This window comes from Suricata suricatta, chromosome 14, assembly GCF_006229205.1.
Source record: "Suricata suricatta isolate VVHF042 chromosome 14, meerkat_22Aug2017_6uvM2_HiC, whole genome shotgun sequence".
NCBI lineage: Eukaryota > Metazoa > Chordata > Mammalia > Carnivora > Herpestidae > Suricata > Suricata suricatta.
In genome coordinates, this window is record NC_043713.1 from 52,690,538 (window position 1) to 52,718,052 (window position 27,515).

Consider the following 27,515-nt stretch of genomic DNA (forward strand, 5'->3'; position numbering starts at 1 on the left):
AAAGTATTATGATGTACCATCATGATTATTTTACCAGTTACTAAGCTTAGTGTTCATGGTTGAAAGCATTCCATCACTGAAAATGAGAAGCAACTGTGGCAAAATACCCAGCAGCTTCAAGTCTGGGGATGGGAGCAATTGGTCATGTCCTTTTAATTATGGTGAAAAACAGCAAGGCTCCTCCTTGAGTTTATCTCAAGGATAGACTCCTTGAGAGTTTAGCACTAGCAACTTGTAACTTCACATAGCCTCCACCCCACAGATCACACTCACTTTAAAATCAGACTAAGAGAGGATACTAATGACTTCCAAATTTGATAATATTCATCTGGACACTGAATACAGCTTTTGAGCACTCCAAGAAGAGCCGGAGAGAAACAAGAAGTCATCTGGGGAAAATACTAAACCAATTCAGTTCAATAATTGAAAATAATAATGAGAATTCAAAAACTGTTATAAATACATTCTACATTTTACCAGGTAGGACTTCCCTTGATTCTAGGTATTATGTAACAAAGAAAGGAGGCAGCGGGGAATTCAATATACACTCTGAAACAATTATTCATGAATATTCTATGCAGGAAACCCAGTATTTTTCAGCAATTCTATTTGTCCAATGTTCTTCGCTCTTCTAAGTAGTAAGCAATCAAGAGCTTTTAAATTCTGGAATTTTTTATTCAATCTAGAAGTTCAGTAATACAAGACACTCAAGATTGTAAATATAATGGGTCATGCTTCTGGTCTCTGTAGAAAATCAAATATTTCGGTGTCTCAATATAATATAAGCCGCATACAATAAAATCATGTACAGCTTAGTATTTGGGAAAATAGATGACCTTGTATGACCACCACTCAATCAAGATATAAAATATTCTTCGCACCCCAGGAAGTTCCCTTGTGCCCATGGCACCTGATACTCCCACCCCACTCTCAGTCTCCATAGATCATTGTTCTGCTTTCGGTCCCTGCAGTTTGCTTTTCCCAGAATTTTCTATCAGTAGAATCATACAATATGTGATGCTTCATGTTTGGCTTCTTTTGCTTTGTTAAATAATGCTGAGATGTATCCAAGGTGTATGAATATTAATAATCTGTTCCTTTATAAGAGCTGATAGCATGTCATTCTATACCTATTCTACAGTTTGTTTACTTGGGGCAATTGCCAGTTTTTGTTATAGAGCTTCTAAGAGCACTTGAAACCAAGACTTTGCGTCAATTTGTGTTTTTATTTCTTCTGGAGAGATACCTAGTGCCGGGGTCCTGGACCAGGAGGAAAGTGCTTGCCTTACTTGATAAATTGTTGCACAAAGCAGTCACCCCACTGTGTATTACTACTTGGAATGTAGGAGATTCGTATTACTCTGTATCCTTGCTAGCATGTGTTATATTCAGGCTTTCATTTTACTCATCCCACTGGTGTGATTTCATTGGAGATTTTCATTTACATATATCTAATGATGTGGAGCATGTCTTCATGAGCTCATTTGCCATTTCCAATATATTATAGAGTGAACGGTCTACTCAATTAGTATACACATGAACTCCACAATTTAACCTAAGCACATTTTATCTTTTACATGGATTTTTCCAGTCTGCATCTTGTCTTTAAATTTTCTAAGCAATGTATTACAAAGACCAATGTATCTTAACTTTTACAATCCAATTTATATTTTCCTTTTATAAGTGCTTTTTGCCTCACCTAAAGTCACAGAAATCTTTTGCTTTCTTCTACATGTTACAAATTATATGTCTATAATCCAGATTGAACTAATTTTCTTTTTAGGTGATGCAATGATTGGGGCTTACTGCTTTCCATATGGATATCCAATTCTTCCAGCATCATTTGTTGAAAACAGAAGCATTTTTGTATCAAATTACTTTGGCTCCTTTATCAGAAGTCAATTCACCATATTCACAGACTTTCTTTCATTGTCCTATATAAATATACTTGAACTCCACACTGTCTTGATTAATGTAGTATGTGATTTTCAAATATGGTATATGGTAAGAGTTGCAATCAACTACTGTAGCTTTTCAATCTTTTTATTTAAAAACTATTTTCTGGGGCACTTGGGTGGCTCAGTTGGTTGGACTTATGACTTCGGCTCAGATCATGGTCTCATAGCTTGTGGGTTCAAGCCCCGCATTGGGCTCTGTGATGACAGCTCGGAGCCTGGGGCCTGTTTCAGATTCTGTATCTCCTTTTCCCTCTACCTCCCCCACTTGTGCTCTCTCAAAAATAAATAATCATTAAAAAATAAAAAAAAAAACTTTCTTTGCAGGTGCTTGGGTGGCTTTATTTTAAAAATTGTTTTTAATGTCTATTTTTGAGAGAGAGAGTGAGAGACAGAGAATGTGAGCAGGGGAGGGGCAAAGAGAGGGAGACACAGGATACAAAGCTGGGTCTAGGCTCTAAGCTGTCAGCATAGAGCCTGACATGGGGCTCAAACTCAAACCATGAGATCATAATCTGAGCTAAAGTTGGACACTTAACCCACTGAACCACCCAGGTGCCCCACCTCATGACTTTTATTGGTCCTTTGATTTTTCCCAAAGACTTGGAGTATCACTAGGATATAGTATTACTGCAAATTTTCTATTTAGATAATGCAAAAACTCAAAGGAATATATTTTTTAAAGTCTTCTTAAGATCCTGACTCAGAGGCAGGTGTAAAAGTGAAAAATGGTGTATTAATGGTTGTAATTGCTATCATTTCAACCCTCTTCTCACCCTGCCCCAAGGAGATAGGGAAATCTCCATACTTTTTTACATTCTGTATGCCTAGAGTTGATCCCTTTGTAAAATGCAATTTGAAGTTCACCTGTAGGACTTGAAGCTGTGAAGATACTTCCCTGAATGCGGATTAGGGGCTTTTTGCTAACACTTTTGCAATCAGAGATCAAGATGCTTCTAGCCATCACCGCAGCAGAAGGACTTGTTGGCTACCTACAGTAATAGGGAAATGCTCCAGCAGCAACATATCAGGAAATCCAGAAATCAAAGAGAATCAAAGTTGCTCTATCAAGAACTCGAGTTATCCCATTTCTTTTGATCAATTGATATGAAAGTGGCATTAATCTGCTAACACTAAAAACATCCATTGATACTTAAGTTGTCACAGATGAAGACATGAAATTCACTTCTGTGTTCAGTCAGAAATGAAGTGTTTTACATAAATGGGTGGCACGGATTTTGGGACTCAAGGATAGGATTTTTTGTTTGTTGTTTAATCTGAGGAAAAGGTCAATTAAAATAACCACAAATTCTTTTCTTCTTTGTATTAATAGTGATGTTACAGATCCTCCCATCCAAAAGTCAGTTGCTTTAGCCAATGTAACAATTGCAAGAGTGATGTGAGCAGTCTTGAACAGTGGAGGTTTCCCTCTACTTGCTTTTAATACCCAGTGTCCACAAGAAGAGGCTGAGGCCATCCTGCTAGAGTTGAAAATTACGTGGTCCCAATTACCAGCCAAGTGCCAGATCTGTTAGGGAGGCAATCTAAGGACTAGCACCTCCCAGATGACTCTCAAACTGATCTCAAATCCATGACTAACCTAAGAAATCAGCTGAACCTCACCCAGACCAGCAGAAATTTGAATCAATGGTTGTTGTATTCAGCCATTAGATTTGGGTGGTTTATTCACCATCAACAGTTCACTGATACACGATGTCAACATGATACGGCTTTAGAGAAGCAGATAGAACTTTCTAGATGAGAATGTTAATTTCAGCACAGCAGGAAGAACAGAAAATGGGTTTAAGAGCAGATCCTTGTATTTCAGTCAATTTGACAGAATATATGAAATGTTATACCTCTAATGAGATTATTAGTTTTACCTTCAAACCAGACCATTTCAAATGACAGACCAAGAAAGAGATCCAAACTATTCTCATGTTTCTGTCCCTTATATTGGCCCATTATGCCTCTAGGTTCAAGAGCAATTCAAAACAAGAGTTGAATTGGGTTGAGATATTTCAATGAGACCTAAGAACTATGTTTTTAGAAATGCAAGCATTTGTTTTCATTAAAATAATTTCTATGGTCAGGTAAATCAGTTTTTAGTTTACGAAGTTTACAAAAGGAATCATAAGTTTATTTAAAAAAAAAAAGCTTCCCATTACACTTTTCTTGCCCTTTTTATCTCACAGTACACAAAATATCATTCTTCTCTATGTGATAAAATAAACCTATAATTTTGCTTTTAGATACTTAGTCAGATTGTACAAAATTGATAGTTGTTGTAACTAGTTACTATCAGTGATGGATCTAATCCAAATGGCCATGATATATCTTGTTTACAGTTCTGTATATGAACTAAAGTTTCAATTAATCTGCTTTTTGTTTCTACTGAATGTATAATGTATCATTTTACACTTACTCCCCTTTCAGATGATCATGGTCAAAGAACCCTGCACAGTCTATTTACAACTTCAGTCTATTTCAGTTTTACTATGGGTTTCATAGAGAGTTGAGCTCACCTTCCTTATGGGACTTCCTTCAGTGAATATTTGCACTTGCATTGAATGATGTCTGTCTTCCTCATGGATTTATAAACTCATTGAGAGCAAAGACTAAACATCTTCAGACTTACCAGTTTATTCTGGGCATGGAGCTCACTGTCTGGCATCTAGCATGCACTGAACCAGTATTTGTTGAAAGGATGAATTAATGATGAGAGATCTCTTGCATGCATGTGATCTCAGTTTAAATGCTAACAATGAGAAATGCAGAGGTGAATTTATTCCAGTGAGATCCAATAGCTGAGGTCTCATGAAAAAAACTTCTAAGAATCAAGAAACAGAAAGACCAGGTGGAACCAAGCCTGCATGGTCCCAAAGGAGAGATGGGTTTAGAGAGGTAGTAGGGACACCAATTACACAGGGGCCTTCTAGGTCGTGGTAAAGAGTTTAGAATTTACTCTAAGTGCAATGGGAAAGGCTGCAGGGTTTAAACAGGTCACACTTGTTGCTGTGCAGATAATGGAGTGAAGAAGGAGAAGTCAGGAACTCCCAAGTAGTGAAGATTTTGGCCTCTTGAGGTTCATGCTATAGATATGGAAATAAGTGGATTAATTTGTGACATTTTCTTGAGGATCACTAGGATATGGTTGACAGATGGTAGAAGAATCAAGCTATTTCCCTGGCTTCTGTCCTGAGCAACCCAGTGTATGGTGTTCCATTCACGGACACACAAAGTCTATAGATGGGATAGGGGGTGCCTTAGTGGAGGCGTGGAGAAAACAAAATCATGTGGAAATATTTAAATGAAACCTAAAAAGTAAAAAAGGTGGACATTGGATATACCATATAGCCACTAATAAAAAGAAAGCCGGAATAGCTTTATTAAGGCCAAATAAGATTTTAGAACAAGGAATATAATCAAAGAAAATAGAGACATTTCATAGTGATAAGTCAATTCATCAAGACAACCTGACTGTCCTTAATGTATCTGTACCTATTAACAGAGCCTCATATCACAGGAGGTGAAATGTGTCAGAACCAAAAGGAAAAATGGACAAGTCCACAACTATAGTCGAGAAATAGTTTCTACAGGCAAACAGATGCTTCTTATAAATTATCTTTCCCAATCACACATGCTAATGAATTCACTCAAGTTTCTAATTTGTAATATGGAATATACATAATTCTAACTGACTTCATTAGAACTGCTAAAATTATAGAATCTTAATTTTCCTTCCTTAAAATTTCTCTGATCCCAGTGCCAGGGACTTACAAATATTCATGACTCAATAATCCAACATGAGTTTATTATTTAACAAAAATAAAATACTGAATGTCATTATTTAGTATTTACTGTGAATGCACATATTATATCAATGAAAAACACAAATTACTTTATGCTTTGATACATTTAATACTGCACATGTGATGTCAAGCCCACTAAAAATTCACAACTTAAGATTTCTTTGAATTTAAGGACTGGAAAGACTGTCACATTTAAAACTCTCACATTAAGTTTTCACTTAATACCTGTGGTAATAGCAACATTCACATGTACCATTTTTATACACCCTTAAAATTCTAGAACACTTCCACAAACAATCTCCTTCAACTCCCACAACTCAGTCAAGTTGTTTAGGAAGAAATAAAGTGGATTTCAAGAGGCCAAAAGTAAGTCAGCTTAAGTCACAGGTCACCTGGTCTTCCAACTTTATGTCCAGGGCTCTTTCCTTCACACACATTTAGCTTTTAGGGAAAATATAAAGATATAGAAGGTATTTGTACACCCACATTACTCTTCTTTGCCTGACAACCATCCCTAGTTTTTAACTGTACTGTCATATTTTCAATACACCCAAGTAGATCTTATTAAATTTGCCAAGAAATAGAGGAAATATTTTGCTATTCTTAAACAAAGTTGACTTAAAAAAAAAAACGTGAAAGGACACTTCACTAGACCACAGTTTTCTTGAAATCCTATTATAGAAGTGAACCTAAATAAGATTATGTATGCAATGACCCTTCTGGAAATATCCCTGGAAAAATGTCTAGAATATTTAAAACAATCGACATTTCAGTATTATCTAACATCTAGGCATACCTAAATGTTTCATAAATATAATTTACTTAATTCCAGACATTAATGGAATTCTATGCTCTTTCCAGCTAATTCATACCAAGAATTATGAATTGCTATTATCATCCATATGCTTTCAGGATGAGGTTATACTAATAACATAAGAAAAATGAATAAGGAGGAGAATTATCAGTTTTCTTATAAAGTGGAAATAAAACTAATTAATATATACACTAAGTATGAACAGATTATATATTTTGAAAAACAAAAAGAGAATCCTAAGTACTAAAAGCCTTTTGTCTTTGCAGATTTCCCAAACAACTTAAAATTCAACAAGAGAATTATGTTATCCTTGAATTCTGCAGTAAACAATACCAAATATGATTAGGTACTGACTTAATGAAAGGTCATAGCAATTAAAGTTGGCTTTAAATCTCTATTAACCACCAATGTCAACCGAATGTTTAGTTTCCTTCAAAACATTGGAGAACAGAACTTTTCTTCATAGGAGCAGTATTGGAATACAATAGACATATGTAACCCAACACCTGAAGTTTCTCCTTATCCCTTCACCATCCTTCAAGTCTACTCCCGCCCAAGAATCAAAACAGATGCTACATGAGAAATAGGCAGACTACCAAGAAACTTTTAAAAAGTGGTGATGTTCTTGACATTGCATATTTCTTCAGATGAAAAACCTATGAAAAACTCTGAAGACAACTTTTTTCCTCCAAGAGTCTTTGATAGAATAATAAAGTGGAAAACAGTATAAAATAAGAGGCAGTTTTGAAATTAAACTGATCTAGATTAATCTCTATAGCCACTCTACCCATGTCTCTATGCCTCTGTTCATTTCTGGGGGGTGTGGCTTTGAGCAAGTTGCTTAATTGCTTGATCTTCATTTTATCCATAAATAAAACAGGACTACCTGAACTGTATATAAAGTCAGAACTTCAGGTCAAGTAGGTAGTAGAAAGTGATGGTGTCCTGGTTACCTAGTCTTTTATAACCTCACAGATTCAATAGCTTAGCTCAGCAGTTTCAAGAATAAAATATTACAGATGAAATGGCCCAACTCTGATATGAATAATCATCAAAATGTGAAGCAATTTAAAAATGGAAGTTATGTAGTCTCCCCTGGAAATAATCAAATTTGGAGGTTTAAAAGCAGTTGTCTTTGGAGGTAATTTGGTAATATTACAAAATGAGATTTTTCATTCAAACTAGATTTATTATATTTTATGGGCATAAAGTGATGAATATAATGAATCATGCTCAAGATTTAAAGCATGGCCTGAGATTTTGCATATACCAATATTTTATTAAAATCATCTAGAACATTCTGCTTCAAATTCCATCAATTAATGACAACAGCAGCAATCACACCAGGTAAGGATGCATTCGAAGTAAGTAAGAATGTATTTAAGAAGAATAATGATAACAATAGCAGCTAATAGTAGTATTAATAATAGCTCATATGCATTGCATGTTTTTGTGTCATACACTAGGACTTAATATTCACAAAAATGTGGATATTCTTTTGCTCTCATTTCAAACATGAACATATTTGGAAGTAAGGTAATTGATCCAATCTCAAGATGCTACAAAGTGGCAGATTTAAAATCATAAAGTTTAAAATATCAATGACCTTCAAGTATATTGTAGTATAGAGGTGGAATTTAAGGAAGGGTATTAAGCAGGTTGTGTTGTAGCTTATGGGCAAGTAATAAATTGTATCATGTATCTTGAATGTATCATAGATAAGCTGCTATATAACAATCGCCACTTCAGATAGCTGTGAAATTAGGTGATTAACTAGTTGGTACCTAACCTTCTAATTTCTGTATAAGTCTAATTACATGAAACAGAAGTGGGGGTTTTGACTTTTTACTTTGCTTTTCTGTTTGGAGTGCCATTGTAACTACTGTATTGTAAATGATGGGAATTGCATATGTTAAAATTGCATATGTTAAAAAAATAAACAGAAAAAAAAGAAAAAGAAATAAAATATCAATGACTTTCAGAAATATAATACATGCCATATTTTTAAAGAACTTCTACTCCTGAAAAATATAGTAAGGTCTTCCTATGGTTGACTAGGTAAGATTAAGGAACATTTATGGTAGGAGAATTGACAAATGAGAAATTTAAGTGCTCAGAAAAAGACAGTATTAAGATCAGGGATGAGTATGTCTATAAAAGCCCTTACAAATGTTTGCATCATCGTGTAGTATTGTCATTTATGCAACACTCAATATGTACATCCAGTACAAAGTACTCTTTGTAAATTAGCTCTTATAATTTTCACAACTACTCCAGAAGTCATGGCCAAAATGTAGTATCATCAGAGTTCAGACCATAGCTATTCATTTGTTTCTAAAGCCCATGTTCTCAGCCACCATGCTATGGATCAAGGGCCTTTACATACCTTCAATCTTCCCAGTTTCCACTTATCAGGTTTTGTTCACTAGGAAACTTTTGGGACATCTTTTCCCCACATTGTGTATAAGATACTTGAAAAACTGTCACACATTGCAGGTGAATATGCATTCCAAGGGGTCTAGTCCACCATGTAAATATGCAGTATCAGAGCCCCTGGGTGGCTCAGTCAGTTAAGCATCTGACTTCAGTTCAGGTCATGATCTCAGTCTGAATTCGAGCCCCACGTCAAATTCTGTGCTCCAGGTCAGAGCTTGGAGCCTGCTTCAGATTCTCTCCCTCCCTCTCTCTCTGCCCCTCCCCAGCTTGCACCTATCTCTTTTGCTCTCTCAAAAATCAATAAAACATTAATAAAAATAAATATTCACTATCTTTCCATTTATATCTAGGAGGTAGTAACTTACCTGGAATCTCAGTTATTTGAGATGCAGAATAACCTGTATGCTTGAGAAGCAAAATCTTTGGATGACCTGCAATTCTCAACATCTATCCACCCAAGATAAATTCACGTTATGGCCAAAGAATCATTTTCCTAATGTAGCTTATGTCCTCATGGCACCTTCTAGAGTGTCCTTCTAAGAGATGCCCCTGTCACCTTTGCTCATTTAATTCATTGTCCTCCAGGACTGCTTGCAGTAACTATCCCAATTTCGCCATCTCTTTCAATTTTATGGTATTTTTTCAACCCCAATTCTGTTTTGATAATTAATCCCAATTGGAGTAACTGACAATTTAGTGTATTCAAACAGAAATTTTTGTTGTTGAGCATAAGATATACAGAAGTGAATTCACATGAATTTCAAGGTAAAGGAAGCTCACAGTTAGGGAAGGATTTGCAAAAAGATAATCCTAACAGGTACATTTTCATCATAACCCATTTCAAGGAGATAGCCTCTCCATTTGCCAGTTGTTTTACAGCCATAAAGATAATGTAGATTGTAGCAATTACAGGTTTCATAATACTGTATTACAGTTATATTTTATAAGAATGCTTGCCTTGAAACTCCACTTATACTAAATATTAAGTCCCTATACTTTACATAATAAAAATATCTTTAAGTACATCAGCATATGCTTAGCTAATACTCAACATTTCAATCCATATACCCATGCTTTTTTGTGGTAACCTATTTTTTCCCTATCCAACATGAGTCTGTCTCATTAATATAACTCTCCAATTCCTAACAAGGCAGAAATATTTCAGAGCAGCTCCTGCGGTCACATACCACCTGCAAAGAGCAACCATATTTTGAAACTCTTACCTGATCCTAGTGAGATGAGGGAGATCTCTTCCACAACTCCATTAACACATGAGTAAACTGGATGTCTGCTGGTCCCTTCAAGAAAGTGTCCGGGGAAGAGGTATGAGCAGTGATCACTGAAGGTGCTCCAAAGCACCATTCACCAAGTCCTGAAACACAGGAGGAGACAGAAAACATAACAGTTAACATATTTGTTAACAAAGTTGTGTAGTTACTTTTTCAATATTATATATTACATATACTTGTTAAACCACATGAATATCAAGCAACCTCTTATCTTTTCACCATTAGTTCATTGGCAAGCTAATCTAGCCATCAGGAATGTCAGCTCTGGGTCCAACACCCAGACTTCATATCACACTTCAGTCACCCACCTCCCTCTTGGACAGCTGAGCTGTGGACACCTTCTGGAGAGGACTATGAAAAGAACAAATTAATGCAAATGCTTTCAACAGCGGCGTAGTAAAGAGTAGTTATTTTATCTCTTCCCTCATTTTTCTCAGCGGAAGGAAAAGAGAACACTTGTTTACTGAATACATAATACAAAGCAGGGGGTTGTGCTTTTTAGAAGTTATCTTACTTCATTTTCAGATGACTTATTATCGTTTTTGTGAATAAGGAACCCAAGATTCAGGGAACTGGTAATATATCCAAATTAGACAACAAGAAAGCAGTACAAATGGGACTTAAACTATGTCTGATTTTCAGTCTTTGCTACTTCTGAACTCCCATGTAGGAGGAGTGATTTGTAATATTTTGATGCTATCCATAGCAAAGCAGCAAGTATATCAAATTTAACTGTTCCTATTGGCTTCATGTAAAATACTAATTTTCATAAACTTGACTTAAGTTTATTTACTAAATTTTATGAGATAGCTAATTTCAGTTGCACTCACTGTAAAAAACTCAGCAGGTGAAACACATTAGAACATTCAAAGAAAGTTTTCTACTTAATTATCATGAAGGTATGATTTATAGTAACATTTACTAACTTGGGAAGATAATGGACAAAAGTCAACTTTTTCTATCACTTATAGAATTTTACAGAACAATTAAGGCTATGTACTAAGTCAATTTGATAATTTTTTCATCATAAAAGTAGTATATTTATTAAAATTCTGATAACAGTAGAAAATAAAAAATATTTAATCCTATTTCCACCACATTATAGCCATTGCTAACAATATGGTATATTATCTTCCAGATTATTTTTATATGGTGAGCTTTATTCTATATTATATAGAATATACATTTATTCTTTATTCCATATTTTTACTTACTTAATATAAACAAGCAGTTCATATTTACTCAATATGAACAAGCACTTCAAGGTTTTAATAGTGTGTAATCATTTTATTAAATAATGCATTATATACTTTACATAAAATTTCGCTTTTTTACATTATGGAACACAAATCCATCATCCCTCATGACAATACCAAACTCCAAAATTTCTCTTACGAATTTTCTTAATTTTCATTTGGTAGGAAAATCAGATCTGACCTGAACGGATGTGAAGCCCCTTATTATTGTGATTGCACAGTACGAATATTCTTATAATTCACAATGACAGTATTAATGGGTTTAACTATGGCCCATTCCCCAGAACACCCTGGGGAGGCATTATATAATATAGCCTATATATCTCATGTTACTTTTCTAAAATTTAACAAAGTCTGATTTCTGAAAACTTAGAAGTTTTGGTAAACAGTTTCAGACCTAAACTAGTAACAAGGTCTTATAAGTTACTTGGCATTTCCCAGGAAGATTATTTTTAACTGCTTTACATATAATAATCCTAATACCCTGACAAGTTAGGCACTATAATTAATCTCATCTTATGGATGAACACTTTGAGGCACAAGGAACCTCAATAACATGCTTGATTTTACATAGATAGGAAGTGACAGAGCCAGAGCCTTAATCCATAGAGTCTAACTCCACCATCCCAAGTCTACATCAATGTTCCTAACCACCAGCTTCACTTGCAGAGGTAGAATCACTAAATAGACCAAGATTTCAATGTATAATCCCAGGCTGTCTTCTTAGAACATGTTATTTGTGCTAGTCGTGACACAGAATGGCCAGCAGTTTGATTTCATTGCTATCACTGGATGCTACTTTTAAATCATTGGTATTTGGCAGGCAAAGAAAATGAGCTTCGCAGTTGGCTTTGATTTTAACTTCCTTTTTGCAACGGTCAAGATGAAAATGTTTGCACATTTTTGTTATCCCATTTGCAGTTATGTTTGCATACCCGTTGCCTGGTTAGAGTTACAACTGTCTACTGGTGTATTCCTGTCCTTGTGCACACCTGCATGGGCTCCCCCAGGGTCGTCCCTACGCTCATCTGCTGCTATTTCACGCCTGAGGGAGAGACTTGGTAGCTCATAGGCCTGTGCATCTGGAAAAAATCCAACCAACCTAGAGGGAACTGACTTCCTACGCTACCAGCCCGTCATCACCTACCCTTTCCCACCCTCCTTTCTTCCCCAGTCTCCACCATTCACATGCCAACTGCTGGAATGAATGACTTGGATCCTGTGGCAATGTTCTCCCATGAGGACCCTTTCACTGCAGCTTCTCATGAATCAGTAACATCCTCCATCTCCAACACTGCTCAGTGCCTTTCAACAACTCCAGCGTGAAGGTCACACCTTCCAGCTCTATAGTATTTTGCCCATTTTGATCATCTACCACCATCCTAGGCCTTCTTTGTAGTTCACGAAGGGAATAAATTTTGATGGTTACATGAAGAATTCATCCAGTATTCCCAGCCTCTGGTGTTGGCTCATCACCTCTGCCAACCTGTGGCTTTAGAGAGAATGAGAAGCCAAAGCAATGTCTCCTGTAAATTCTTTTAAAAAACCTATCAAATTTCTAGCAACATAAGCTGAAGAGGAGAAAATTCAACTATTATTTCAGCCAGTCCTACATGCGTGCGTGTGTTGTGTGTGTGTGTGTGTTTGAGAGATAGAGAGATTATTCTAGCAGCATTAAAACTACTATTTGCTTTATGTCATCAATAGTTGCCATTTTTGGTCTTTTTCATTTTAGTTATTCTAGTGGGCATATTGTGTCATTACACTGTGGTTTCAATTTGCATTTCCCCAATGACAAGTGAAGTTTTAAAAAAATGTTTATTGACTATGTGAATATTACCTACTGTGAAGTTTTGGTTCAAAGTTTCGGTTTTTAATAGGTTGTCTACCTTGTTATTTTAATTGTGGGGTTTCTCTATATATTCCAGATAAGAATCTACTGTATATGTATATACATATATGCTGTGTATGTATATATGTAGTAAAACCTTGGATTGTAACTTGTTCTGGGAGTGTTACATGAGACAATCAAACATTTCTAATAAATTTTAGCTTGATCAATGAGTGAGGCCTTGCAATACAAGTAGTACATGATGCCCAACATTACATGATCACAACTGAGCCAATGGTTCATGAAATTCGATTTGATATACAAGTGCTTTGGATTATAAGCATGACTTCTGGAATGAATTATGCTCACAAACCAAGGTTTTACTCTTAATAACATTAGGTATAGTATTTACAGTAAATATTCTCATGGGCTGTGGTTTATTTCACTCTTAGTGAAATTTTGCTTGAGTAGAATCTTTTAAGTTTTCCATTGATAATTTTTCTTTAAAAGACAAACATTAACCTAAAAGGTTAATGTTTAGCTCTTATTTTTGAGATATGTGCCCAGTCCAAAGTCATGGAAATATTCTCCTGTATTTGCTTATCATGTTTTACTGTGTATCCATTATATACAGATTTGCGCTCCATCTGTAATTGGTCTTTGTGTATGATTTAAAGTAGAGGTGAAGCATCATTTGTCCCCATATGCATAAATAACTGGCCTATACCATCTTCTCCCTAATGCACTGCCATCTATTTTTTGTCATCAAGATTGAGTCCATGTTTGTGTCACCTTATTTCTAGATGCAAACAATGATCCACTTGTCCATCCCTTCATAGTAACTAATGTTCTACTCTTGATATCTGGTTATTTACATCTTCTGATTTTGTTCTTTTAGATTGTACTGGTTATTTTTATCTCTGTTCCACATAAAATTTACAATCAGTTGGTTATTTTCCACAAAAGATCTTTCATGATATAATGGGATCATGGTGTGTGTGTGTGTGTGTGTGTGTGTGTGTGTTTTCTTGTAATGAACTAATTTCATTAGGAGAAAAGAAAATTTTAACAAATTAGATTTCTATCTCAAAAGTCAAAAGTCAATTGACTAATATATATGGGAAGAACTAAGAGCAGAAGCAGAAACTGATTATCAGAGAATCAGAAAACAGGAACTTAAGAAATTAATACTCTTAACTTTAACAAAATATACCTGGCTACTTTGATGGGGGGGGGGGAGAGGAGGAAGGCAAAACTATACAAATTAACAAGTGACAAGGAGGAATTAACTTTTAAAAATGGGAAAAAGTCCTAAGGATCTATTCTACAGACATCTATGCCTATAAAAGACATCTTTGCTTTCAGTTTTAAAATCTAGATAAAATGGGCAACCTTCCAGGGAAACACAGACTACCAAAATTGATCCCAGAGAAAGTATAGAGATCACTTTCCATAGGAAAAAATAGAGAAAGTTATTAACGATCAGTCTCCTAAAAACAACTAGGCTGGACAGTGTCACAGGCGAAATCCAAAAAATATTCAGAGACCAAATAGTCCCAATGTGCTCTAAATTGTCCAAATCATCCCAACACGCTGTAAATTGGAAGGGAAAGAAAACTTGTTTAAGTCAGTATAATGTTGATACTTCAATTAAAAACTGTGCTCAAAGAAATGTTATGAAAATAAATTTATAGACTAATGTAGTCTATGAATATGAACACAAAGTACTAAATAAAACTTTAGCCAACAGAACATAATCGTACATTAAAAGAATAATGCACACAACCAAGTGTGCTTTATTCCAGAAATGCAAGTTTGGTTTGTATTAGGAAATCTATGAATATCCTATACCATAATTACATTCATACTTGCTTTAATGAAATTTCAACATTCCCTCATTATAATCAATACTCAAGAAAATAAATATGTTTCACTTAGATGAAATCTATTTATACTCAGTTCTAAAACTACTATCTTACTTAATGGGAAGACCCTAGAAGCATTACTATTAGATCTGCAATAGAGATATTCCACAGTATCTTCATTGTTATTCACTACTGTACTGAAAGTATTAGCAAAAGGAACGAGACAAGATAAATCAATTAAAGGCTTAACAATTAATAAGGAAGAGGTAAAACTTTCTACTTATAAATGATTTGACACCTGGGAAATGCTGAAGAATCAGTAATAGTACCTCAATCAAATAATTTGGTAAGGCAACAGAATTATGGAATACTAAGAAATGCTCTTCATGTGTGTTGCATTATAAATTAATACTATAACCACACTAAAAGGAAGAAGGAGGAATGGCCAAACCTAGAATAAAGTAAATAAAAATGAACTGTATCTCTTGGAATAAATAAGTATCCTTGAGTCTATAAGACAAATAAGCGATTGCATGAATAAAGAAGGATGAGACAGCTTACTCTTATAATAGAATTCAAAGCAATATAGAAGGAATGATGCAAATAAAATATCATTGGGGTGCCCGGGTGGCTCATTCGGTTAGGCATCGGACTCCATCTAGGCTCAGGTCATGATCTCACCATTCATGGGATCAAGTCTCACACTGTGTTCCTCACATTGGATATTCTCCCCCCGCCCCCCGCCCTTCCTGCTTGTTTGTGCTCTCTCTCTCTCTCAAAATAAACAAAAAATTTAAAAAATTCAGCATCTCACAAACACCAGAGTAATAATTGTTGCAAAAGTAAGAATCCCTGATAGAGGCTGCTGTTACCAGAGAGAAGTATATGATAATGCAGGATATTTGCATAGTCTCAAACTGTTTCTCTATAAGATACTTATTAGCTACAAAATGTGTGTGTGTGTGTGTGTGTGTGTGTGTATAATGTACTATAGTATGTATGTATATTTTTGTATATATATTTTGTGTGTGTGTGTGTGTGTGTGTGTGTGTGTGTGTGTAGTGTATCACCTCATCACTTCTGAGGTACTTGCCAAAATGAGGAACCTGAACATAATCATAATCATGAGGAAACGTCAGACATACACAAAAGTGAGGGAAATTCCCCAAATTGAGTGGCTAGCACTCTTCAAAAATGTCAAGGTCATGAAGATACATGAAGTCTAAGTTCACCACATCAAGGGAGCATAGAGAGATTCAACAGCTAAATGCAAAGTATGATCTTGGATTTGATCCTGAAGTAGAAAAAGGACTTTTGTGGCACAACCAGCAAAATTTAAAGAAGTCTTATGAATTGTATCAATATTAGTTTCATGATTTCATAATTGCATTACAGCTTTTATATAAGATGTTGATTGATATTTAGTGAAGCTGGGTGATGGGTTTATGGAACTCTTAGTAATATTTGCCAAATATTTGAAATTTGACTTCAAACATCCAAGTTTAAAAACATTTTTTAAACACCTGGGAAAAAGACTAGCAAAGTAAATTCAAAGATAATAGATGAAAGGAATAAATACAAAAATCTGTTCAGTTGAAACCAGGTATATAATGGAAAAACCAAAAAGCTGTTTCTATAAACTCTTAAGATATTAAGAAGACAAAGTGAAATTTGTCAGTATCACATGAAAATAAGGACATCTCGGCAGTAAATAAGTGTCAAAAAAAAAAAACGTTATGTCAGTAACTTACAATACAGAACAGTGTCAAGAAACACAGCCACACATATATACTACCTAATTGATCACAAAGATGTCATCTCAATGAATGGGGAAAACAATGAGTGGTCTCTTTCCAGTAAATGGTGCTTGATAAATTGAAAATGCATGTGGGAAGAAGAAATGAGTCTTGACCACCTCCTCACACTTTACCCAAAACATAAAAATAATGCCAGATGGAAGGAATGATGTGAAAGGTAAAATGAGAGGACTTCTAGAAAAATGGCTCAAATTACAAAAGCCTAGTGTTAGCAGATAGAGGATGAAATTCACATGTGACTGACGCAGTGTAAACTGATGTCATTACTTTAAAAGATTATACAGCTGAAGTTGAGCAAATGCAGAGCTTTTGATCAGCAATTGCACTCCTAGGTATATCCTAGGGAAGGACCATGTTCATGAACCAAGAGATGTGAACCAGAATCTTCATAGCTTTTTTCCTCATGAAAGCCAAAAATCACCAACAAGGAAAATCTTCATCACTAATAGAACCAATTAATAATGCCATATTTGTTAAACAGCTCTCCAGCCACAAAGGTTATTAAAATATTAGTGCCTGCAACACCAGCAACCCTACAGAGGTAACATGGAGAAATGGAAACAAAAACCGAGCACAGGGTATTACACTTACATAAAATTGAACAAGTTATTACCATGAATTTATAGTGGAAAAACGCATCATAGTGATTACTTCTGGGGGTTTTAATTAGCAAATATGACAAGGGAGTTCTCTGAGCTGGTGCCAATATTCTGTATATTTATATTCGTGGGCTCACGTAGGTGTAACCCAGCACCCCTTATGTTCTCTACAGTATACACTTTAGATTCATGTGGTTTACTTTGTGTAGGTTATAATTCAGTGAAGTTTTCCTGAATGTATCCTTTTGTCTTTTTCATTGTTGAAACATGCCATATTCTTAGAGCTTTCTGAAGGATGCACTTAAAACCAAGTATTAATTTCTGAGAATATATTCTTCCCAAAAGTAACAGAAAAAAGGAAAAGGACTGTTTTTATCTTTCAACCCCTCTGCTGAGAATGGATTCTTTAGTTATCTGTTTATTGCTTGGTAGAGCAGGAAAAGATAATATCCTGGCTTTTACTATAAATGCGGATTGCTCCATCTGTCAGTATTTATTTCTTGTAAAAAATGGCAGAAGATATTGGTTATTGGTGAATACTGCAGAGTTAGCACTCTAAGCTATGTTAGAAAAATATTTTTAATTTATGTGTACCAAACTGATGGGTTTAAAAACCTTTTCATGAGGCATTACATTGTTTTAAACATTGGACTTCCAGTTATATAAAGGTGCTAACATAAAACAGTGTATTTCAATTTCCCTCAACATTAAACTACAATCACATTTTCTTCCAACAATGATAGAATTTCTAGAAGCTTCCATATCAACTCCAATCCATCAACTAACAATAGTGAGTTTGAAATCTCGATTGCAGTCATCCATGATTTTCTATGAAAGGCCTATTTAAAAAAATGAATGTACAGTCCCTTAAGAATTTGATATTCTGTCGTGCAAGACAGAATTATAACTAAATCATAACTGACACTTGAAACAGGAGTACTAGTCATACATGTACTGATTTCAACCAATAGAATGTGAGATGTTCACAATCTCTAACAGCCTCTATACTATTCGCAGGGTCTATAATTGTGTCATGAATATGGCCAGTTAACAATATATTGTTTTTCTAAATTCTATAAGGAAACACCCTTATGGCAAAAAGAAGTTCAATTACAATCAACATCTTCTGTTAAGGTAAGGCTGGGAAATACATACACATTCAATTTTAAGAAGCAAAATAAGTTAAATCTGGCAATTGGGAGATGTTCCAATTATCTAGAAAATGTCCTTGTTCATCACCTTTCCATTCAATACCATCTCCAAGTAAATGAGATATTACTGTGCATACATGCAATGTCATTTACAGACCCAGGAAAAAATGAGAAACTGCAACAGGACCATTTATAATCATATTTCCTCAACATTAATAGAGTTTCATAACATATAAGTATTTGTATCCATTATACTAGAGAGGTCCTCTTTTGACTTTTGTTTTACTCTCTTCACACAATAAATATTTTCTAAACCTCTGAGTTTAACTCTTCCCACTGCGATTGTCAGTGTTTCAATTTGTGGGTTTCATCTCACTACTGAAGCATTATTAGAACCCCAACAGAGGTATATTATCTTATTAATGAATGCTCTCCAGAAGACATAAATTAATATAGGCTATGTTGTAGAAGTAATGGCCACACACAGCCATAACACACACTTAAGTGAGCCACTCAAACTCCTAAAAAAATGGATCATATTTAACAAAACGTGAAGTTAACCAAAATAATCCACACAATAGCACAGATCATATTGACTCACCACTATACTAAAATGCTGCCTTAGCAGACACTCGCCAAGTTCTGCCTTTAAGATTCTGACCGTGATGTAAACGTCACACAAAGAAATACTGAAGAAGGATTATATAATCTGTTCTTCAACCAGTTGTTAGTTTGTTTGCTGCAGATCTGAACACTGCCATAGGCTTCTAGTGGTTGGCAACCCGCACTGTGGAAAATGTCACTGGGCTTCGGTTCACTACGAGCTGTGCTCCACAGAGCAGAAAATTAAGCCTGACATACTTGGAGGAGGAGTTTTCTGGTTTGTAAGAATTTATAAAAATAGCCATACTTCTTTATTCCAGGGTCACATTTTTAAGTTCTTAGGAGCTCTGAGATAATTCTATTACCCATGCAAAAATCTTAGGTCATTCTGCCTCAGAATCTAGCTCATTGTCTCTTAGGCAAATAGACTTCAGGTTCCAAGTTTAAAAGTTACCAATACATACAGCACTATAAGTATTTTAAGATCTATAGCATTTGATAACAAACTGGAAAAAAAATCAGTATCTAAAAACATGCATTTTTGCTTTTGTTTATTCTGATTCTTTTTAAATAAAGACAAATTTGAAGAGCTAATCATTTATCAAGATAGGAGTTCCATCATGAATAACCTAGATTTAATGGACCATTGAAATTGTTAGATTATACTAGGTTCAAATTTTGTTTTATATATTTCCTTTGAACTATGCTAATATTTAAAATTAATGATCTTTTAGTTTGTTTCAGCATATTTGAAATATTCAAATGTGATTTTTCTTTCTTTTATAAGTATTAATCTAAGAATCATACATCACAAATTGCTGCAATTAGCAAATCTGAAATAAAACTATGAGGTCCTGAAATAAGATCAGTGAAGAAAAATATTCATAGTACTGCTTCTAGAAAAAATTTGAGCAACTTTTTCAATAATGGCAAACCATGTATTCAGTCATTCAGAGGTATTTGCCAACATCAGCAGAATGAAGGTACACCTCCTTGTCTCTTGCCAGATTTCTTTCTTACCTGACTTTGGCTCTTCTCTCATGCAACCTAAGAAGATAACCTTATGCTTCTAGACTCTGCAATATGACAGGCCCGTTTTATTATGCATACTCAGCGTCATGGTCTTCAGAATAAAATGCTCCAAAATTTCTCCCATTTCCTCAGCACCTTACCCATGGTGTTTGTGCAAACATTTCCAACATTTCCTTCTGTCACCATAGCTAGGAAAGCCACCCTTCTGCCTTTTAAAGTCCTACTGATCAAGCTAATGCCTTTGACTTAGCACCTGCTAAGTCAACATCACCGCTCTAACTTGCTGTGAGGAACACACATATATATAGACCATAAGGTAGCTTCCACAGGATGAAGATAAAGGTCTGTGATTCTTGTTTTTTAAGTAGCCCCTGATGCCTGAAAAGTCTCTTAGCAGTTAAACAATCATATCCACTTACCTACCCATGATGTCATTCCCTTAAGGTTTCCATTTGAATGAAGAGAAACCACTATTCCCTTTCCCCAACAATCACTACCCAGAATTTTGTACATAGTCTTGCCTTTGCCCTTGAAGCACACTCATGACCAGGATTTTATGGAAATGTCTAAACCCATATTCTTGACTCCATATTTCCTTATTAATAATCCTCTCTGTAGGACTCAATTATGTTTGTATTGATGGTTGCACATTCATGAGGAAGAGGGGTCACTTGTGACTTTTTTAGTCCTCAGCACAATTAAAAACTAATGTCCTCTGTGATTACCAACCTGAAATTATAGATATTCCTTTACCTATTCCTGTCAAGTCTTTTGGAACTGTACCATCAAAACGCTATACACTAGTACAGGGTAAACAAGTACAAGAAATCAAGCATTAGAGTAACAATTCTAGCTCTCAGAAAATTATGTTTTAAATGCTCTATTGTAAATCTGGAGTTCCTAACAGTTAAAATACAAATCACCATACACAAAGCCTCTTGGGTTTTAACTCTTTGCTCACTGCCTTCAGAACACTTAGCTGCTCACCTCCTGTCTTGTTTTGCTTTGTTTTGTTTTGTCTTGTTCTTCCTTTCTCTCTCTAGGTCTCAGGAGATGCTCTGACTCAATAAAGGCTTCCCCCTGAGCCTGGGGCAGCAAGTCACAATGCCTCCTTGATCAACCTTCCAGAGCTGACATGTCTCAAAGGACCTGAAGTGGCTGAATCTGTTCAGTCGTTATTACCAGCAGCAGTGAGAGGAAGCCCCATCCCGGCAAAAACACCAGGCTCCCGGCAAAAACACCACAGCACACACTCTGCTGGGTCCCCAAGGGGCCATAGGCTCCAGCAACTGGCACTTTTCAGGTGTCCCTTTCTCCATCACAAGATAATTTCCCCTCCATTATGTAAGGCTCTCTGCAGCTTTTTGCTTTTTGGCCATTTTTTTCTTTAATGATGAACACATTTGGCTTAGAGCAAACCATGTTTCCAGACTAAGAATGAAAACATTTGCTATCCTAGAATGTGGACATCTTCAAACTTTCTATTTTAAATATATATTTAAATATATCTCATTTATATATGAATGCAATTTATGTATTTAAATTTATTTTCCCCTACTGTGTTTTTCAAGGTTTCTTTTGGTCATGTTGTTTAGCGTCAGGCTCACAGTGTTTAATGAACTTACATCAAGGTGCTTGATTGGTACTTTGAAGTTATATATTCTTGTCCCTGTGATAAATAGATCTATAGCTTAAAAAATACAGGGACCCAAATTTGTAATTCCTAGGTTGCTACTAACTACATACATTGTACATTTCATCTGGGCAGTCTTAGTGCCCAGATACGCACTACTCAAATGCATTCAGCTTTCACACTGGGGAACGGAAACAGTCACTGACAATCATTCCCATTGCTGACAGTTTAGGGGCTCTGTACCAAGCTCATGGCCCTTCACGCCACACAGTGCAAGATGATCTGCAAGATGATCTCCAAACCTTCTTACCTACTAAGCACAACATTCTTTTAAACCAATATTAATTCTATATGCATACATGTCACAGCAGCTGGTCAAAATTTTATAGTATGGGCTGGGTCTTAACAATATCCAAGTTATCTAAAAAGAGGCTAGAGGTATAGGTAGGCTCCCAACTTTTCTGTGATTACTCTTGTTAAAAGAAATCTCTCCCTATGCACACATGCTAAACAGAGTGACAAAATAAAATGCTGGCCAGGATGTGCAGAACCTGGGTCACTCATACATCGCTGGCAGGGACATAAAATTACGTAGCCACTCTGGAAAATGGTCTAGCAGGGTCTTGTGAAACTCAACATGGGTGGCTTCGTCAGTTAAACATCTGACTCCTGGTTTTGGCTCCGGTCATGATCCCTTCTCTCTCTGCCCCTCCCCTACTCGTACTCTCCCTCCCCCGCTCTGGAAACTAAAAGAAAAAAAAAACCCTCCACGTGGGTGTTGGGTATTAAGGAGGGGATTCTTCATGATGAGCACTAGGTGTTATATGTAAGTGATGAATCACTAAATTCTACTCTGGAAACTAGTATCACACTATAACCACACACTCGACATGCACTTAACATACGATCCATCATTTGCATTCTGGTCATTTGTCCCAGAGAAATGAAAACTTAGCTCACATAAAAACCTGTATACCGTTGTTCATAGTAGCTTTGTTTATGACAGCCTCAAACAGCAAACAGCCTACATGTCCCTCAATGAGTGTAGAAGACCATGGAAAACCATTCAGCAATAAAAAGGAACTATTATTAGGCACAATAGCTTGGAAGAATCTGAAGAGAATTATGCTGAGTAAAAAAAAAAATCAACCCCTAGGGCACCTGAGTGGTGCAGTCAGTTAAGTGTCTGACTCTTTTTAAGTTTATCTATTTATTTTTGAGAGAGAGATTGGCAGGGAGGGGCAGAGAGAGACAGAGAGACAAAGAGACAGAGAGAATCCCAAACAGACTCTGCACTGGCAGCACAGAGCTGGACGTAGGACTCAAACTCACAAACTCAGACCACGACTTGAGCCACAATCAAGAGTCAGAGGCTCAACCAACTGAGCTACTCAGGCACCCTAAAATGTCCAATTCTTGATTTCAGCTCAGGTCATGATCTCCCCCATTCTTGCTGGCTAGTGCTCTCTTTCCCAAAATAAACATTTGAAAAAGTCAATCCTCGAAGGTTATATACTTCATGATTCAATTTATGTAACATTCTTGGAATAATGCAATTACAGAGGTGGAGAACAGATTAGTGGTTGCCAGGGATCAGGGATGTAAGGCATGTGGCCTTAAAGGGCTATAGCACGAAGGAACCACATGATTATGGCAATTTCTGAATCTTGATTGTTCTAGTTATACAAACATACACACTTGATAAAACCATATAGAACACATACACACACAGTCCATGTGATTTCATATGATGAAATCTTAACCTCTGATATCTTACTGTCCATTTCTTGGTTTTAATATTGTACTATAGTGATACAAGTTGTTTTTGAGGGAAACTGAGTTAATGATACATCTTAACTTGTACAAGACCTCCCTGTACATTTTTTTTCAATCTCCTGTGAATGTACAATTTCAAAATAAAACAGTACAAGAGTCATCTTCTCTTGGGTCCTCCATATTCTCCTAGATACTGCTCTCTGCTTCCCCTTAGGCCACCTTTATAGCAATCTTCTCAAAAGTAGTCTATGTTTGCTGTCCAGTACCTCTCCCGTGCAACTACTTTGTATATTTTTTTAATGTTTATTTACTCTTGAGAGAGAGAGAGAGAGAGAGAGAGAGAGAGAGAGAAGCATCAGCAGGACAGGGACAGAGACAGGGAAACACAGAATGTGAAGCAGGCTCCCGGCTCTCAGCACAGAGCCCGACGTGGGGCTCCAAGTCACGAACCACAAAATTATGACCTGAGCTGAAGTCAGACGGCCAACTGACTGAGCCACCCAGGTGCTCCTCATGCTACTACTTCAAATCTGCCCCAGGCATAGCTCTGACCCTTCCAACAGGGTTACTAAAACAACCCTTGTCAAGATAACCAGCAACACCCATGACCCTCCGTCCAGAAGTCGGTTACTGATCTTCACCATGTATCTGATACTCCTGACCTAATAACCACATCCGACAGAAGTCATCACATACATCCTTGGTACTCATTCTTTACTTCACGGACCCTCCCAGTTTTCCTTTTCTCATAGGCATGGCTCACTCTCAGTCTCATTTAAAGACTCCTCTATATATCCCAGGGATTTTTCTCTGGTGACCCATTCCCTTGATAAATGCATCCAGTCTCCTAGTTTGGCTTTTATATCCATTGACAGTTCCAAAATTTATATTCCTAGTCCAGTCCTCTTCCCTGAATTTCACATTTGTATGCAGCAGGCACAGCTAGTCTCTCTATATATAATTTATGGTCATCTTCAACTTCATACACCCCAAACCCAACCCACCAAATCTGCCCATTTTAGATTTTTTTCCTATGTCAAAATGGGTCACTCTACATTTCTTATAATACAAACCAAAAATATTGATGCTATTATTTTCTCCTTTGTCTCATATATCGTGTCCAATCAAAACTACTGTTGCCTCTGCTTTCACAGATATGCTGAATCTAAGCACTTCTGGCAACCTTCATTGTTCTCCTATCTTTGTCTGCTATTATGTTTGGCCTGAATTCTTCAAATAGTGTTCTAATTCATATCTCAGGCCTTGCACTCTATTCTCTATGCTCTGTGCAGTGACCCAAGTAATCCTTTTAAATTATAGTTAGTCCAAGACATCCCAATACTGACCCCAAAACCCTATACTTTCTGGACCTCGTACTTTACTATTGGCCCCTTTCTTACTCTTCTTTAGTCCACTGACCTCCTTGCTTTTCCTAGAACCTACCAGGTACATGCTGCAAAGCCTCTGCATTTGATGTTCCACCAGCATGGGTAGCCACAGGGTAACATTCTCTTCCCATTTCAGGTACTCGTGTGTCACTCTTGAAGATAGATCCTTACCACTCCATGCCTTACTGTTCTCCCCAGCAATCACCACCTCACATGTCCTAATGATGTGTCATCCATTTCTTTATCATCTGTGGATTTCCATTTGAAAACAAACTTCATAGATTTTGAATTTTGTCCATTTTTATACTTCTGTACTGCCCGTGTCTAAATCATGCCTGGAACATGTAAGACTCAATTGTGAGATGAATGGTTATTTGGATAAATGACAAAAGAGAAACAATCTTCTATTTACAAATAGGAAGAAATTTAAGAGTATGTGGAGTAGCAAGCACTCTAAGATTTCTGTAAGACCAAAGGAACCACAGAGAACCCCCTCTGCGCTTCACAGATACCCACGTAAGCACAGCAGACATCACCTCATTTCTGCAAGATCCAGCAGTCAGATGGCCAAGTATGTCACAGACCTCTCCACTCAGTAACAGACAGAGCTGTTGGAGGGCAAGGCCTCGCTGCTTTCTTACCCCTGAGGATTCCACAGCCCAAGAACAGCAAGAAACGTAGCTGGTAGGAAACATTTACATATACTTCTAGCCAATATACTTCTTAACCCAGATCACTGAAACATGTGCTCCTGTATACAGTAACTGAAATAAATTCATGAAAGGATCAACAGTATGTTCGGGGTGGCAGAGGAATCATCAAACTGAAACAGTCAATAAGCATTATGCAAGGTTAAGAATGGAAGGAAAAATAATGAACCAACAGGGGCCTAGAAAATATCAAGTATAGTATCATATGTGCAAATGAGGCTCCCGAAGAGAAATGACAGACAGGGATTCATGATTTTTAAGCATAGCTGCATACTTTTCAAATTGGATGACAAACATTAATCCACAAAAAGACCAAACAATCCCCCAAATCAAAAACATCGAGGAACATCCTAGTCAAATTGTTGAAATCGTAATACAAGAAAAATAAATCTTGAAGGACATGAGGAAAAAGGACTACTCAGACACGGGAAGGTCAGAAGGCAGTCAGAGGACATATTCAAGTGTTGAGTGTTGAACAACACCTGTCAGCTAAGAATCCTATATCCTGCAAAACTTTCTTTTTAAATAAAAATGAATAAAAGATATTCACAGATAAGCAAGGCTAATAAGGTAGTCCCCCACTAATGCACCTGCCCTAAAGGAAGTCCTTTAGCTAAAAGGAAGGAACACTCAGATTTAACTTAAATCCACATGAAGAAACAGAGCACTAAAAAAGATAAACACATAGGATAATATGAAAGATTTTGAACATGTATTTTTCTTCTCTTAACTGATTTAAGGTTAACTGCATAAAGTATTGTAAAAGTATTGTAAAACTATTGTTGGACTTAAAGATGTAAAAATATGGCAGTTATAACACAAGCAGATGGAAGGAAATGTGGCTATCTTCCTACGAGTTTCCAAGTTTTACTGGCATCTTATTGATACTAACTTGAAGTGATACATATAATTCCTAGAACAACCACTAGAACGAACACACACACACACACACACACACACACACACACACCACATTCATTCCATTGTTGGTTTCTTTACATTACAAATTATCTACTTAATTCCCCCCAAAAAAGAAAAAGGAAGCCTAAAAAGAAGAAACAAAAAAGACTGAGACAGAGACAACTAGCAAAATGGTAGATATGAATCCAACCATATTCGTCATTACATTAAATGTCACTGTATTAGATACCACAATCAAGTGCCTCTTTCCCTCCCCCTGGTCCTCCATTAGGTTTCTCCTGTTTTCCTGTTAGACCTATAAGTGCAAACATATGGTTTCTATCCTTCTCTGCCTGACTTATTTCGCTTAGCATGACACCCTCAAGGTCCATCCATTTTCCTACAAATGGCCATATGTCATTCTTTCTCATTACCATGTAGTACTCCATTGTGCATATATACCACATCTTCTTGATCCACTCATCAGGTGATGGACATTTAGGCTTTTTCCATGTTTTGGCTATTGTTGACAGTGCTGCTATGAATATTGGGGTACGTGTGCTCCTATGCCTCAGCATTTCTGTCTCTCTTGGGTAAATCCCTAGCAGGGCTATTGCTGGGTCATAAGGGAGTTCTATGGATAGTTTC

At 36.3% G+C, this 27,515-nt stretch overlaps 1 protein-coding gene across 4 annotated transcripts in view; it reads right to left on the reverse strand.

The window, feature by feature from the left end:
* The window catches only part of DLGAP1 (DLG associated protein 1), an 868,306-nt gene that overhangs the window by 733,188 nt on the left and 107,603 nt on the right, over nucleotides 1–27,515 (reverse strand). For all 4 annotated transcript variants that reach the window (XM_029921991.1, XM_029921989.1, XM_029921990.1 and 1 more), the window contains exon 2: nucleotides 10,241–10,389. The gene's annotated coding sequence lies outside the window, so the exon portion shown is untranslated. The remainder of the gene's footprint in view (nucleotides 1–10,240; nucleotides 10,390–27,515) is intronic.